The following is a 16,979-nucleotide window of genomic DNA, read 5'->3' on the forward strand; positions in this document are numbered from 1 at the left end:
CACTACTGTTTTGGCAACGCTTTTTTTGCTGGGTATTGGTATACCAGTTTCTGATTTTTTATTTTTGAAAATGAAACAACTTGTTGCAGAAGCCTTTAGCAACTTGTTGGTGATGCAATTAAATTAATGTCATTAGATCAATCTATGGAAATTGAAAAAGTTGTTATGGGTTCCTAAAATTCCTAAATTATTTTTTTATATTTCATATCCTACCATTTAACATTAGATAGCTAATTATTGGTATATCAGTTTCAGATTTTGCTGAAACGAATAGTAACTTGTTGCTAAAGCTATTAGCAACTTGTTGCTGAAGCAATTTTAACTTGTTGCTGCAACAGTAAAAAGATTTTTTGAGAATACATAATTTCTTTTTTAAATTAAATATATTTTTTATTCTTACGCTAGACGAATGCTACTCTTATCCCTAATTTCGCGTAAACATTTTCTTTTTCACCATTTTTTGTATAAAAAATAAACCTGCAAATCTTCCAAAATACATATTCTAATTTAAATTATAATAATTAACACTTCAAAGAGAAAATGGATCTTCATAAAAAATAATTGTATGCTCAGGTTTTATTATGAAATAATATTAAAATAAAAAAGAAAAAAATTCAAATTGTTATATATTTAAATCATGTCCCTTTTGTTGTAAAGGTTCCTCCATACAAAGACAATGAATTTCTAAACTAAAAGACTTTGAGTTTTTTTGTGGTTTAGAAAACTAATTGACAAAGCAAATCAAAATGTCTTTTGTTATTTAAATCTATTCTTTTAAGAACTAATATATCTTAACAAACTAAACAACTAGTCTTAATAAATAAACTGAAAAAAAAAACTCACGTAAAAACTAAATCCAGAAGCAAATAAAAACAATTTGGCTTATATTTCATAAAACAAAAACAAATTCTATGCTTAGATTTAAAGATACAAAATTCAATTTAAAAAACGACACAATTTCAAATATATATAAATTTAAGACTTTGTAATTTTAAGCAAGACGAACTATTAAAGATAAATCTTCTGATGATGGAGTAGAAAATTACATATATTTTTATTCTTGATGGCATTTTCATAGACCTATATTTTTATTTTTCATTAATAGTTTTCTTTGGTATTTTGTATTAGTTCTTAGTTGGAAATGTAAATCTTATTTCAGTAAAGACAAACTTTTGCACAATAGAACTCTTGTTTTTTTTCTAACATAGATCGATGAGTGGTCGCAATAATTAATTGACTTTTAAAAAATAATTTTAAAAAATCTTTAAAAATTTAATTTAAATTTAATTTAAATTTAATTTTAAAAATTTAATTAAAAAAGATTGTTGTCTCTGGGGAATTAAATTGTGTTAATACCTGTTTGTATGGAGCTTTACAATTGCGATTTGTATCTGTTCCTTTTAATTATTATCTTATTGAATTTATCTTATTGATTGATTGATTATCTTATTGAAATTCTATTTTCCTATACTTAAATTTTATTTAATCTCTTTGTTAATATAAAATTTGATTTAGCATTAAATGCCTAATGTCGTAAGTAATGAAAATTAATTAATTGTCTTATAAATAATAAATAATTTCTTTAAAATTGTACACTTACATATAAATATCCTCTCTACTGTCTATATAATTTAATAGAGCCTCATATAAAGAATACATATAATTAAATATGCATATATTTCTAAAATATATTGCATATATTTGTATATGCATAAATTTATAAAATTTTCTATTATTATTATTATCCTACCATAAAACTTTGTTTTTATAATATCTATATGTATAGGTTGATATATTATAATTTTCATATATCCTTTTGTTTTATATATTATTTGGTAGTATGTGTGTGTGCGCACGTTTCTTTTTATTCTAGTTTTATACTCATGCGACTATAGTATATAAATCATTTGTTTTCCCCCTCCTTTTCCCTCTTATATGTGTACTGGTATTTTATTTGTTTTGTATATAAATCATTCGTAATCTTGAAATGGAAATATCTATATAGATAACTTTGTATTTATGTTAGTTTTGTTTTTCAAGATATTAGTTGAAAACAAGAATTCAGTAAACTGAAATATTGATTGAAAATGAAAAAATAGCAATAGAATTTAAATATGTAATGGAAATTATTAATAAACAATATTACAAGAAAAGAAATATTATTGAAAATTAAAAAAAAAATAATCGTGTTTGTATTAATTTTTTGGAATGGACATTAAGTGAGTATGGAGAAAAGTTTGAAATATCTTCTTAGTTTTGGTATAGTATAGTGTTGCCAGAAGTAGTGGAAATTCCCTAATATTTAGCGTCTAGTAGGGACGTATGGGCACAATTTAGAGTCTCTTTCACTCAGCACAATTTTTAATAATTTTTACACACATCTTTATCAATGTGTGGTAACTACGGATTTGAAGAAAATCTTACCACAAATCTACCAAACAAATATTTCTATAGAAAATTTTGTCAAAATGTTTTTTCTGTCGAATATGTCAACATTTTATTTCTATAGAAGATTTTGTCATAATTTTATTTCTATAGAAAATTTTGTCAAAATTTTATTTCACTATATTATGGATGTTATATATTGAAAACAAGTATATACAGCAGTAAGTTCGGCCGGGCCGAATCTTAAATACCCACCACCATGAATCAAATATTAGGGTTTCCTTTGAAATTTAAGGGGGGATTGAGGACAGATCAAGCAGAGCAGTTCAACCAGTACACTTCCTGAAGATAAATTTAAAGATTTTACCTATGAAGACTATATCAGATTCTCGATTTATAAGAACCATTTTTGTTTGAGTTTTAGAGGAATCATTAACATCTCTTGTAAGTGTGCAAGAAAATTATAAAATAACGTCATGATTTGAAATCTTAAATCTGTAGATTTTCACCCGAAAAGTAAAATCTGAAAATTTGACATTGAGTTTCATGCAATTTTCATGATCAGTGCTCCTTCTATACCCTCAAGAAGTGAAATCGGTCTATATGGAGGCATCTTTTGGGGGCTATACTAAAATATGGACCGATACTCACTGTTTTCAGCACACCTCTTTATGGCCCGAAAATATCTCTAGATTTCCAATTTCAGACAAATTGGATAAAAACTACGGTTTCTATAAGACCAAGACCCCAAATCGGGAGGTCGGTTTATATGGGGACCATACCAAAACATGGTCCGATGCTCACCATTTTTGGCACACCTCTTTATGGTTCTAAAATACCTATAGATTTCGAATTTCAGGTAAATTGAATAAAACTGCGGATTGTAGAAGCCCAAGAAGTAAAATCGGGAGATCGGTCTATATGGGGGCTATACCAAAACATGGACCGATACTCGCCATTTTTGGCACACCTCTTTATGGTCATAAAATATCTCCAGATTTAAAATTTCAGGCAAATTGGATAAAAACTAAGATTTCTATAAGCCCAAGACACCATATCGGGAGGTCGGTTTATATGGGGACCATACCAAAACATGAACGGATACTCACCATTTTTGGCACACCTATTTATGGTTCGAAAATACCTCCAGATTTCCAATTTCAGGCAAATTGTATAAAAACTACGGTTTCTATAAGACCAAGACCCCAAATCGGGTGGTCGGTTTATATGGGGACCATACCAAAACATGGACCGATGCTCACCATTTTTGGCACACCTCTTTATGGTTCTAAAATACCTATAGATTTCGAATTTCTGGTAAATTGAATAAAAATTGCGGGTTCTAGAAGCCCAAGAAGTAAAAGCGGGAGATCGGTCTATATGGGTGCTATATCAAAACATGACCCGATACTCACAATTTTTGGCACACCTATTTATGGTTCGAAAATACATCCAGATTTCCAATTTCAGGCAAATTGGATAAAAACTACGGTTTCTATAAGCCTAAGAAGTAAAATCGGGAGATCGGTCTATATAGGGGCTGTACCAAAACATGGGCCGATACTCACCATTTTTGGCACACCTCTTTATTGTCATAACATACCTCTAGAACTACGATTTCTATAAGCCCAGGACCCCATATCGGGAGGTCGGTTTATATGGGGACTATATCAAAACCTGGACCGATATAGCCCATCTTCGACTTGACCTGCCTCCAGACAAAAGACGAGTTTGTGCAAAATTTAAGCACGATTGCTTCATTATTGCAGACTGTAGCGTGATTACAACAGACAGACAGACAGACAGACGGACAGACGGACATGGTTGTGTCGTCTTAGAGTTTCTCCCTGATCAAGAATATATATACTTTATATAGTCGGAAATCGATTTCGATGTGTTTCAAACGGAATGACAAACTTATACCCCCGTCACCATTCTATAGAAAATTTTCTTAAAATTTTATTTCTATAGAAATATTTCTCAAAATTATATTTCTATAGAAAATTTTATTTCTATAGAAAAATGTCTCAACATTTTATTTCTATAGAAAATTTTCTCAATTTTTTTTTTGAAACTAAACAAAATTTAATTTTTATAAACTTTTTCCAAAATTTTATTTCTATAGAGATTTGATTTAGCAAAACATCAAGAATTCTACCAATCTACCAAACAGAAAAAAAATCTACTTTTTTCTATCTACTGTGCCAACCACGGGAGCCACAGTGGTGCAATGGTTAGCATGCCCGCCTTGCATGCACAAGGTCGTGGGTTCGATTCCTGCTTCGACCGAACACCAAAAAGTTTTTCAGCGGTGGATTATCCCACCTCAGTAATGCTGGTGGCATTTCTGAGGGCTGCAAAGCTTCTCTAAGTGGTTTCTGTGCAATTTGGAACGCCGTTCGGACTCGGCTATAAAAAGGAGGTCCCTTGTCATTGAGCTTAACATGGAAGCGGGCAGCACTCAGTAATAAGAGAGAAGTTCACCAATGTGGTATCACAATGGACTGAATAGTGTAAGTGAGCCTGATACATCGGGCTGCCACCTAACCTAACCATGGTGGTAATACAAATTTATTTTTACGTAAAATGTTTTGTAAATTTTGTTTAAATTTAACGAAAAATATTGTAGGGGAAATTGTGGGGAAACATTTTTGGCACAGTAGGGGAAAGTCGGGAACTTTTTTTGTCCTTGTAGGGTAAACCGAAAATTTTCCCCGGCAACACTGGTATAGTAATACTATATTCACGAATAACAATACTTGCACTCTGAGTAAATGGGATTCGGTGAATGGAAGTCCCAGACATCTGGATATCAGTCATTTTAGATTGTTAGAAAGGTAAGTCCAAAAAACGACTTATCATTAAAAGATACTGACGAGGATGTCGAAATCCGTAACAATTGAGAGGATGCCCTCTCAATTAGGGACACCACTTTTATTTCCATAACATTATAAAAACAATTTTCAGGGTAATTTTCATTAATAATTAATTTTAAAGGAAATTAACTTTTTCAATTGTTGCTTTGGACCGTAAAAAATGAAAAAATGTGAAATTTTTAATGTTTTATAAACTTCTGAAAAAATAAAGTTAGTTTATCAAAATTACCTAAATTTTATTTTTTGAATTGAATACTAACAACAAATAAAAAACAAGTATAGACGGCCGTAAGTTCGGCCAGGCCGAATCTTATGTACCCTCCACCATGAATTGCGTAGAAACTTCTACGAAAGACTGTCATCCACAATCGAATTACTTGGGTTGTGGTATCTCAAAACTTCTTAACATCGTTTTCTAAATTCTGAGTTAGTCCATACGTGGTATATATTAGACAAAAAGTTATGTAAAGGTAAGTCTACAAATAATTATGAATCGATATGGACTTTTTGCACGGTACGTAGAGCGCCAGAATTGAAATATGGGGGTCGCTTATATGGGGGCTATATACAATTATGAACTTGATATGAACCAATTTTTGTGTGATTGGGGGATCGATTTATCTGAGGGCTATATATAACTATAGACCGATATGGACCTAGTTAGGCATGGTAGTTAACGGCCATATACTAGCACAATGTACAAAATTTCAACTGACTCGGATGAAATTTGCTCCTCAAAGAGGCGCCAAAACCAAATCTCGGGATCGGTTTATATGGGGGCTATATATGATATGGACTGATATGGACCACTTTTGGCATGGTTGTTAAATATCATATACTACCACCACATACCAAAGTTCAACCAGATCGGATTAATTTTGCTTCTCCATAAGGCACAGGAGGTCAAATCTGGGGATCGGTTTATATGAGAGCTATATATAATTATCGACTGATATGAACCAATTCTGGGGAATTAAATTGTGTTAATACCTGTTTGTATGGAGCTATACAATTGCAATTTGTATCTGTTCCTTTTAATTATTATCTTATTGAAATCCTATTTTCCTATACTTAAATCTTATTTAATCTCTTCGTTAATATGTGATTTGATTTAGCATTAAATGCATAATGTCGTAAGTAATGCAAATTAATTAATTGTCTTATAAATAATAAATAATTTCTTTAAAATTGTACACTTACAACCAGATCGGATTAATTTTGCTTCCCCATAAGGCACAGGAGGTCAAATCTGGGGATCGGTTTATATGGGAGCTATATATAATTATGGACTGTTATGAACCAATTCCTGCATGGTTGTTGGATACAATATACTAACATCACGTACCAAATTTCAACCGAATGGGAAGAATTTTGCTCTTCCAAGGGGCTCCGGAGGTCAAATCAGGCGATCGGTTTATATGGGGGATATATATAGTTATGGACCGATTTCGACCAATTTTTGCATGGGTATTTGAGGCCATATATTAACACCATGTACCAAATTTCAACTGAATCAGATGAATTTTGGCCCTCCAAGAGGCTCCGGAGGTCAAATCTGGGGATCGGTTTATATGAGGGCTAAATATAATTATGGACCGATGTGGACCAATTTTTGCATGGTTGTTAGAGACCATATATTAACACCATGTACCAAATTTCAGTCGGATCGGATTTTTTTTTTGCTTCTTTTAGAGGATTCGCAAGCCAAATCTGGGGGTCCGTTTATATGGGGGCTATACGTGAAAGTGGACCGATATGGCCCATTTGCAATACCATCCGACCTACATCAATAACAACTACTTGTGCCAAGTTTCAAGTCGATAGCTTGATGGCGGAAGTTAGCGTGATTTCAACAGACGGACGGACGGACATGCTTAGATCGACTCAGAATTTCACCACGACCCAGAATATATATACTTTATGGGGTCTTTGAGCAATATTTGGATGAGCAATATGTCGGAGTGACAAAGTTAATATGGTGGAGGGTATAAAAAGAAGAAATGAGATTCAGAAATATCCCTTTCCGACCGTGTACGCACAATTGTGCGGGTAAGTTTAAGTCTCTATAATTTCTTTAATATATGACGTACTGCGATAAGAGCGGCAAAAAAATAATGGTGTATGCTCTCTCTTTGTCTAAGAATGTGAAGAACCGTTATAAATATTTGCTTTTCATATTAATTTTGTAGTTTCAGCAGTGTACTTTGAGCATTTGTAAAAATAAGTGGAAGATGTAAGTTTGCAAATATATTAAAATTATTTAAATTGTGGAATATTTCATCAAACAAGTGTTTTCAATAAGAAAACATTTTAAATATTGTATGCACACAGTAACTTCGTGATTATTTTGTGTTTTTTGATATTTTTACGTCCGGACTTTTACCGGAATTTACCGGACTTCAACAATTGTACGTATCCTGAAAAAACAGGATACAGGATCAAACTGAACAAACTTAATAATTTAAAATGTTTTATGTACACATAAATAACAGAATTGAAAAATTTAGGAAAATCTATCACGTGGATCGGCTATAGGTCGGAAAGGGATATAATTTTTTGTTACAAATCCGCAAACTACCACCAAAAAGGGAACATCTATAGATGTGCACTTGTTTTTCAAACTTTACCAAAAAAGGAACGGTATTTTCAAAATTACAAACTTTTAATTTTGTAATGGAAAACTAACAACAAATACGAATTAATATTATTTTTTGTTACAAGCCCTTACACTAACATCAAGATGGCCAGAAAAAGAAAATTTTTAAATTTCCAAATTTCTGAAAGATAACGTTAATTTTTTGAATGCAACACTAGCAACAATTATAAAATAAAAACAAATGAAATGAAATGAAATGAAATACATATAATTTTTTATTACAACTCCTCAAAATGCCACTAAGATGGCCAAAATGACAAATGTGTAAAAATTAAACAAAAAAATCTAATTACGTTTGTTTCTACAGTTTTCAGAATTTTAGTTTTGTGGATGATATTTAGCAAACTAATAAAATTAACATAGAACGCAATAAATGACAAAAATCGTTCATCCAAAATCGCTTCGTTGTTATAAATGAGGGGTTTTTACCCAAAGTAAAAATATTTTAAAAATATGTCTAATCAAAGATAGCAAATTTTTATAATTTTTAATACAATAATAATGTGAGAACAAAATTGAGGTATATATTTTTTTGCGTCTTTTGTAAATTGTTCTTTTTCGTTAGAAAAATCCCAAACTTTAAAAAATTATCCAAATTTTAATTTGCACAATTATATTTTTTGGTTTTAGTTCAAAAACCAATACCTACACAAATATTTAACTTGTTTAAAATCGGACCATTCGTTCTTTTACACCATCTACGTAATTTAACCCCATTTTCAACCAAAAAACTTAAAATTCAAATATTGTTGTTGTTTTTTATTGCAGCTTAAATCCATACATTGACTAAACTACAAGTGTAGCTTAACCAACAGAGGAAAAGAATGTTTGTCAAATTTATTTAATGTAAAACCTTTTTTCGGAGGGTTCAAGTGTGGTTCACTTTGGGTTTAGTGAACTGCCTGAATTTATTCTGATAATTGGTTGATAGTTTTGCTGCAAGTAAGGATGCTGATGAGGAATGTGGTAATTCCGAAACGTGCGTCCATCCAACCATCTTGCAGTCTATAGGGCTTTGCCCAAATAAATTTGACAAACATTCTTTTCCTCTGTTGGTTAAGCTACACTTGTAGTTTAGTCAATGTACGGTTTTAAGCTGCAATAAAAAACAACAACAATGCTTAAAGAACAAAACCAACAATAACAAAACAAAACAAATGGAAATTCAAATATTTTTTAAAAATATTTCTAGTCAATTATAGCAAAGCTTGATGATATATATTTCTATGATATATATTTTTGCCGTTTTCGAAGCATTGTTTCTAGAAAATCGGAAAACTTTCAAACAAATCGAGAGGAGGTGTCCCTCTCTATCGTTTCAAGTAAAATAAGAGAAGTTTCAAGAAAATCTGAATATTTTCAATTTTCAAAAATCTGGCAGATATCGATAAATCCCACGTTCCTTGTAAAATTATTTTTAAATCGTCGTTAAAAAAACGTCTTCTTATGCGATTATACTTCCATGAAATTTCAAGAAAATCGGTGACCCTTCTTCTAATTTCAAAATGTTGGGCAAAGCGAGCTCTCCCAACCAAATTTCGATAATTAAAGAAGCGGATCTTTTGCCTAAACGCCACCTTCAACCTTCCCTGAAAATTTCGAACAGGACTGAGAATTTTGTTCCAATTTTTAAAAAGGCGCGCAAGGAAATATCTCTACTCGTTTAAATAAATAAATCGAAGAAAAAAGGTGAGGTCCCCCTAGACGCCACCTTCAGCCTTCCCTGAAAATTTTGAGCAAATCGGAAAAGAATTCTATTTAATTCAATCTCATCATATCTCATCGTATATATGCTTATATCTAAAAGGGACAAGTTTGAGACCTAATCATATCTGATTAGATCCTCCAATTTTTACACGGGTACTCGGAATTTATATATGTATATAAAATGTTGTTGTTGTTTTTTTTTTTTATTTCAACTTAAACCCATGCATTGACTAAACTACAAGTGTTGCTAACCAACAGAGGAAAAGAATGTTTGTCAAATTTATTTGGGCAAAGCCCTATAGATGGTTGGATGGACGCACGTTTCGGAATTACCACATTCCTCATCAGCATCCTCTACTTGCAGCAAAACTATCAACCAATTATCAGAATAAATTCAGGCAGTTCACTAAACTCAAAAGTAAACCACACTTGAACCTTCCGAAAAAAAGGTTTTACATGATAGCCGGATTATGCCGAAATAAATTCATACAAACATATCTCTTTTCCTTTGCCACCGTCAAATCATCGATTTGAGTGCAGTCGGCTGGGTTTATTTTGAGCGTGCTTCCTCTTTTTTCATTCGTTTTGTTTTGTTATTGTTGGTTTTTTCATTAATCATTATTGTTGTTTTTTTGATTTCTGCTTAAAACCATGCATTGACTAAATATAAAATAATGATATAAAATGTGTGATATGTTTCATAAATATCATATTACCTGGTATTCGTTATATATCTAAAATAAAACGCTTGGAATGCAGTTTTGTTGAAAGTTATCAATAGGAAATGTTTATTTTATCCTTGTCTTTCACATGAAGACAAATAATTGTAAATAATTTCTGTTTTTGTTTTTTCATAAAATACAACTCTTTTTGGGATTTATATGTATTCATTTTCTGACTTAAGATATAGAATATAAATACTTATAGGAGAACCTTTTAATATTTTGTAAAGTGTATTTTTTATTTTTAGAAATTTAGTTTTGATTTTCTATTATATATTTTTTAAAGTTTTTTTTTGTTTTTTGCAAAACTCTGCAATTAAATTTAATAGTGAAGACAATATATTTTCAACAAAAACTATAGATATTTTTAGAATTTAAACTGTTCAACTAACTTATATTGTTGTACGCACATAATGGGTAGTCTAAGACACCAAATAAGCAAAATCCGCTAAATTAGGAAATTATTATTACTTTTTTTAACTCACAACGTAACATTTAATTTTTGTTTTGTTTTTATTTTTGATTCATATTTTGTGGATCATCTGTCTGTAGTTGATATTTTAACAATTATTTCTAAGGTAGCTAAGTTTATGATGAGAGAGAGAGAGGAATATATAAAGGCACAGAGAGAGAGAGAGAGAGAGAGAGAGAAAAGATGTTGCATGCATTAACAGAGAAGCAAAAATGTGTATAAATACGTAGTCCTTTTAATAATTTCGAGTTCCTAAACATAAATGATTTTATTATTGATATGTTACAAACAAGACCTGATGTTGTTAATTATGAATATCCTTTATGCTATAGGTCAGGCCAGGACAAATGTGGCATACGAGTGGTTTAGGGATTATGACCATTCGTCGATTCCTGCAGTTGTTTTTGCAATTTAAAATTTAAAAATTGAAAATTTCTGAAATTTTGCATTAACTATTTATTACTAGAATTACCTAATATTCTATATCTCTTGTCTTGGTTTTTAATAATTAAATGGAGAAATAATGAGATGAAATGAGGCTCTTGACTGGGAAAAATTTTTGTTTTAATATAATATTGTATAAAACATTTGTATATTGTATAAAACATCAGCAAAATAAATAATCATCCACACTGTTAGAAAAATATGTTTTTCATATGTTCCGATATAAACAAAATGTGTTTCGGGCACAATTTTTAAGCACAATATATTTAAGTGCCAACATGTAATGTTCCTAAACTAACACTAAATGTTTGGGACACATATTTTAATATGTAAAAATATATTATGTTTGGGGCATGAATGTCTAAATATTATTTACTTTGAATATTAGAATAAGTATTCGGAGTAAAGAGAATAGACATTCGGAACCAAGAGCATAGAGATTTGAGCATGTGTTTTCGCCTTGAGAAGAAATTTTATGTATGTGTGGACAAGTGTTTTGATTATCATTTTGACATTATGGACACCCATTTTTTAACGGCTTTAAAGGTAAAAATTAAATTAAGTACAAAACACGATAAGTTTTAAAGGCATTTAAAATGGTATTTAATGCTAGTAAAAAATGGTTCACGCCTAAATAAATTTATGTGTACATTATAAAATTATTTATGTATGTTTATACACTTCTTTTGTAAGATTTTTCATTTTCTTCCAAAATTTCAAACTTTTATACCAAAAACAGTTTTTTGTTATAAAATTGTTATTTTTGCAAAAAATAATAATATTTTATTCAAAAGCCATTTATTTATATATCAAGCACTGTTTCTGACTGTAAATCTTTAATAACCCACATTTCGAAGTTTCATTATAAAAATTTAATATAGTATAAATGTCTAAATTACAAAAAAAAAATTGGTTCGGTCGGAGCAGGAATTGAACCCACGACCCTTTGCATGCAAGGCAGATATGCTAACCACTGCTCCACGTTGGCAACACATGTATGTTTCTTTTAAATAATGTTATGTTTGCATGGGCTCGTGGGCGCTGCAAACTATACTATATAAATGTAACTTATAACGATAATTGTCTACTGGTGACTATAACTGCTACGTAGCCCAGTGGATAGTGTGTTGGCTTACAAACTGTATGGTCCTCGGTTCGATTCTCCGTCCAGGTGAAAGGTAAAATTTAAAAAATTTATTAAATTGAATAATTTCTTCAACATTATTTGTATTACAGAAAAAGGTACCAAGAACTAAAAATTTCGTGCAAGTGAAAATTATGTTAGGGAATAAGCACAATCTTCTTTGGGGAAAATTCTACCAAGCATATACTATTTTTGGGCTCAAAATGCTTCCAAACATATAATATGTTCACATAAAACAAAAATTATTTTAATGTTTCGGCATTATCCAATAATATATGTGCTTCCTACAAAATATGTCTGGAACATATGTTAGAGAAGCGATTTTTTTTTGAGGGTGCATACATCAAAATGTAGGAAATGAAATTTGGATATCTTTCAGGATCATATTCTCAAGTAGTTTCTGAGACACATAACTTTTAATGTGGCCGACCATTAATGAGTTCTGCCCGATTTTAGGTTTAGCTCAATGAGAAGGGAACTCTTTTTAATCGTTGAGACCGAATATCCTAGAGAAGGTTTGAAACACTCAGAAATGTCGCTAGCATTGCTAAGACGGGATAATCAACCTCTGAAAAACTTTTTGTTTGGTCGAAACTGGGATAGAACCCATGACTCTTTGAATGCAAGACGGGCATGCTAACCATTGCACTAGGGTGGTTCAGCGGTAACTTGGCCCATTACCGACGGAGCGCCGTCTTGAGTTTCTCGGCACCTTGGTATTTTTTTTAGAGCTAACCTTATTCTCCGAAAAGCTCCAGGCGACAAAGTCAAACGGACTGAGACTCGGAGATTTCGGTGGCCATTGTGCGGTAGAAATGAAGCGAGGAAACACTTTTTAAGTCATTCTTGGTTGAGGCGTGCTGAGTGCGATGGTGCTGAGGATGTTCTTCGGGCAAAATTTCCGGGCTTAAATACTATATTTAGGACATACCCGGTAATATTCGGCATTTAGTTGGATTCCACGGTCGATGGCTAAGAACGGGGAGCACACGTATTCATCGACCGTTATGGCGACCCATACCATTACCATTAGTAGCCAATGGAATATGTAAATTTTAACCTGAGTTCTTTGGCAAGTAAACAACTTTGAAATGGCTTTTCATCGAAGAAAACAAAATTGTTTTGTTCAAGCGTAGCAATTTTTTGGCTCTTGGGACCGACTAAAGTGGATTGTTTTCCTTAAATAAAGTTTCTTTATATCGGCTTGTGTGCGCCCAACAATGTGGTCTATAAATAGAACAACTTGTGTTTTGATGACTATAAGAGGTATATGCCTCAGTGGATAGTATGTTTGCTTCAAACTGTATGCTCTGCGGTTAGATTGTCTAACTGAACGAAGAGTAAAGGTTAGGTTAGGTTAAAGTGACAGCCCTATCAAGATTCAGGCTCACTTAGACTATTCAGTCCATTGTGATACCACATTACCTAAAAGTACCTGTTACATATGGGCACTTCTAGTTTTAACCGCTGAACCTTCTTGATTATTTTTCTTTGTTGAACCAACCAGATTGTTCCAAAAACATTAGCAGACTGCTTAAGTTAACGTTTTCCAGATCCGCCAGTAATCTGAAGCTATATGCTCCTAAAAGTTGCTTGCGCTTTACACAAAATGCAGGACGCTCACACAAGAGGTGTTTAATTGATTCCTTTTCCTCCGCATCATGACAGCTCATACAATAGTCATTATACTTCGCACCAATAGTTTTTGCAAAATCGCCTATCAGGCAGCGACCCGTTATAGCAGATATCAGTAGTGATATCTGACGTCTCGAGAACACTAGCATATCTAGTGTGCGGTTCAAGTTTAAATGAGGCCATATTTGCTTGGTGTCGTTACAGCCCTGCAATTCTTGTGTGCGCCCAACAATGTGGTCTATAAATAGAAAAACTTGTGTTTTGATGACTATAACTATATGCCTCATTGGATAGTATGTTTGCTTCAAACTGTATGCTCTGCGGTTAGATTGTCGAATTGAACGAAATTTCGATTTCGATTTTATAAATTATAAAAATTTATAAAATCGAATATTTATTTCCACTTTGTTTTTATTACAGAAAAAGTGCTAAGAACTAAAAAAAAACACCTCGTGCAAGTGGGAAAGAAATTAGAGGAAATGCAATGTAGTCTGACAAAATGAGTTGACATCAAGCCTCTATATTTATAATACCATAGTGCCGTAAGAACAACTTTTTAAATCATTTTTAGCGCTTAGATAAGCAATTCCTATTTCATAAACATTAATAAACATTAACATAGCGTGGGAAGTAACTTTTGACCTTAGAAATTTACAATGTTAAAATAACAACAAGTTTTCTACAATTAATTATTTTTATTTAAATAATATTCAAATTCAATTCAATATATTGATTACTGCATAGAATGTAGGATTCACAGAATTATTTTGCAGTAAATGTGGTTTTATTATTTTCTTCTACTTTAAAAGTTTGTCTTATTTTTCTGGATACAAATAACACAACTTGAACTTTATAAATATATCAATATCATTTTTTTATTTTATTTCAAGTATATATTGTATATCATATCCGAGTATATTCTATATATTCTTAACTTTCTTTATTTAATGGTTTATTTTATTTTCTTATGGTTGTATAAGATGTATACCCTTAAGTACAAATACAAATATATCTACAACATTTCAATAAAGATGAAAAAATGCCTTATAAAGGAGATGACCAAACGCCGGTGGGTATTTTGTTTTTGTTTCTTTTTTGTCTTTCTAGCATTATTTGTGGTATAAAAATTTTAGATACCCCCTTAACGTTGTAATATCCATCTTTTAATTCGTTCTTTAATTTTTTAGATTTTTAATATATATATTTTTTTAAGGTTATGTTTTATTTATTATAGTATAGAAATTTCTCTTAGTAAGATATGATAGCACCATACAAGTTTTTGAAAAACCTAGGTGAACAATAAATGAGGTGTCTTTGTTTTATGGAATTCAATGAAAACCTATGAGTTAGACTATAGTTAAGAATTTTAGTTTTAAGTTTTGTTGTTTTTGTTTAGATGAAAATATTAAAAGAAAACCAAAAAGGGTAAATATATCTAAAGTGTGAGGTTTGTTTATATACGATATTCAGGCCAAATCTTTTGTGTTCTTCGCCATGAATCATGAAATTACCCCACCCCCCCCCCCAAAGTTTTTCATAAATAATACGTCAAATATTTGTAAATCAATTAATTGATCAATTATTTTTTTTAAATTAACCGAGATATTTTGATAAATATAAAAAAGTTTACTTGGATCCAAAGATTTTGACCTTCCCTTAAGGATTTTGGTATTGATTCCGAGCCAAAGAAGCGGCTTCTTTAAAATAAAGAATTTTTTTTAGCGACCTATCTGCCTTTAAATCTAGGACCAATAAAATTAAAATTAGGGTACATATCTCATTTATCAAATTTTCATTCTCTTTTCGAGGTTTATTAATAAAGGTAGTCACGTACAAATAAATGCCAGTTTAAAAATCCAAATTATAACGGAAGAGGTTTTCTTAATTAAAAAAAAAAAAATAACCAAAGACGCTAAATCCTCAAAATAAGTCTTAGCCTATATTTGAAGCGTTAGCCTATATTTGAAGCGTTTTTCGAAAGTTTCAATATTTCAGTTAATTTAAGACAATTTCTTTAAACCAAAAATGTATTTCTTTACTTTAAGGAAAAGACATGCGACTTTAACGGAGGGATGCAAATTTCCAAAATTTGTGTCCGAAATTTAATGCAAAAATTTTTGAATCAAAGATTACAAACTTTATTTTAATTAAAATTTCATTATTTTAAAGAAATTTGTCCTTAATATTTTGTAAATTTCGCATCCTAAAATTTAGGTTGCGTAATCTTTAATATTTCGTCAATATTTTTATCAGTGTAGATAGGATTCAAACACACCCAACAAATTTAACATGGCTTAATGCCGAAAAACGAGATTGAAATGAAAATCAAAACATCTACTTATAGACTTTTTTGAAATACTGAATGTCGATTATTGTTTTTTTTTTCAAAATTAGAAAGAGTATACTTTCTACTATAAATCTTTCACAAATTTTTGTGAAATTACGATTTTTGTGAAATTACTACTTTTTTAAATTTAAAATGTCGACTTGCGTTTATTTGACTTGTGAGAGATGGACTTTTTGAATCTCCGTCTCTTTCTAATTAAGGAAAAGTTGATTTTTTGAAAATAAAGTTTGACTGAAGGTTCGATTTTGATTTCGACTTTTCGATTTTTTTTAAGTTTAAAGCCTCTTGAATTTTGCCTTTGGAAAAGTCTACACTTCTACTTGGATCCAAAGATTTAGAAATTCCCTTAAGGATTTTGGTGTTGATTTCGAGTCAAAGATGCGGCTTCTTTAAAATAAAGACATTTTTAGCGACCTATCTGGCCTTAAATCTAGGATCAATAAAATTAAAATTAGGATTCACATCTCATTTATCAAATTTTCATTTTCTTTACGCTGTATATTAATAAAGCTATTCACGTACAAACAAATGTCAGTTTAAAAATTCAAATTATAGCGGATACCTCAAAGTAAAAATGTTTTCTTAATACCA

The sequence above is a fragment of the Haematobia irritans genome, chromosome 1 (genome assembly GCF_050003625.1).
Source record: "Haematobia irritans isolate KBUSLIRL chromosome 1, ASM5000362v1, whole genome shotgun sequence".
NCBI lineage: Eukaryota > Metazoa > Arthropoda > Insecta > Diptera > Muscidae > Haematobia > Haematobia irritans.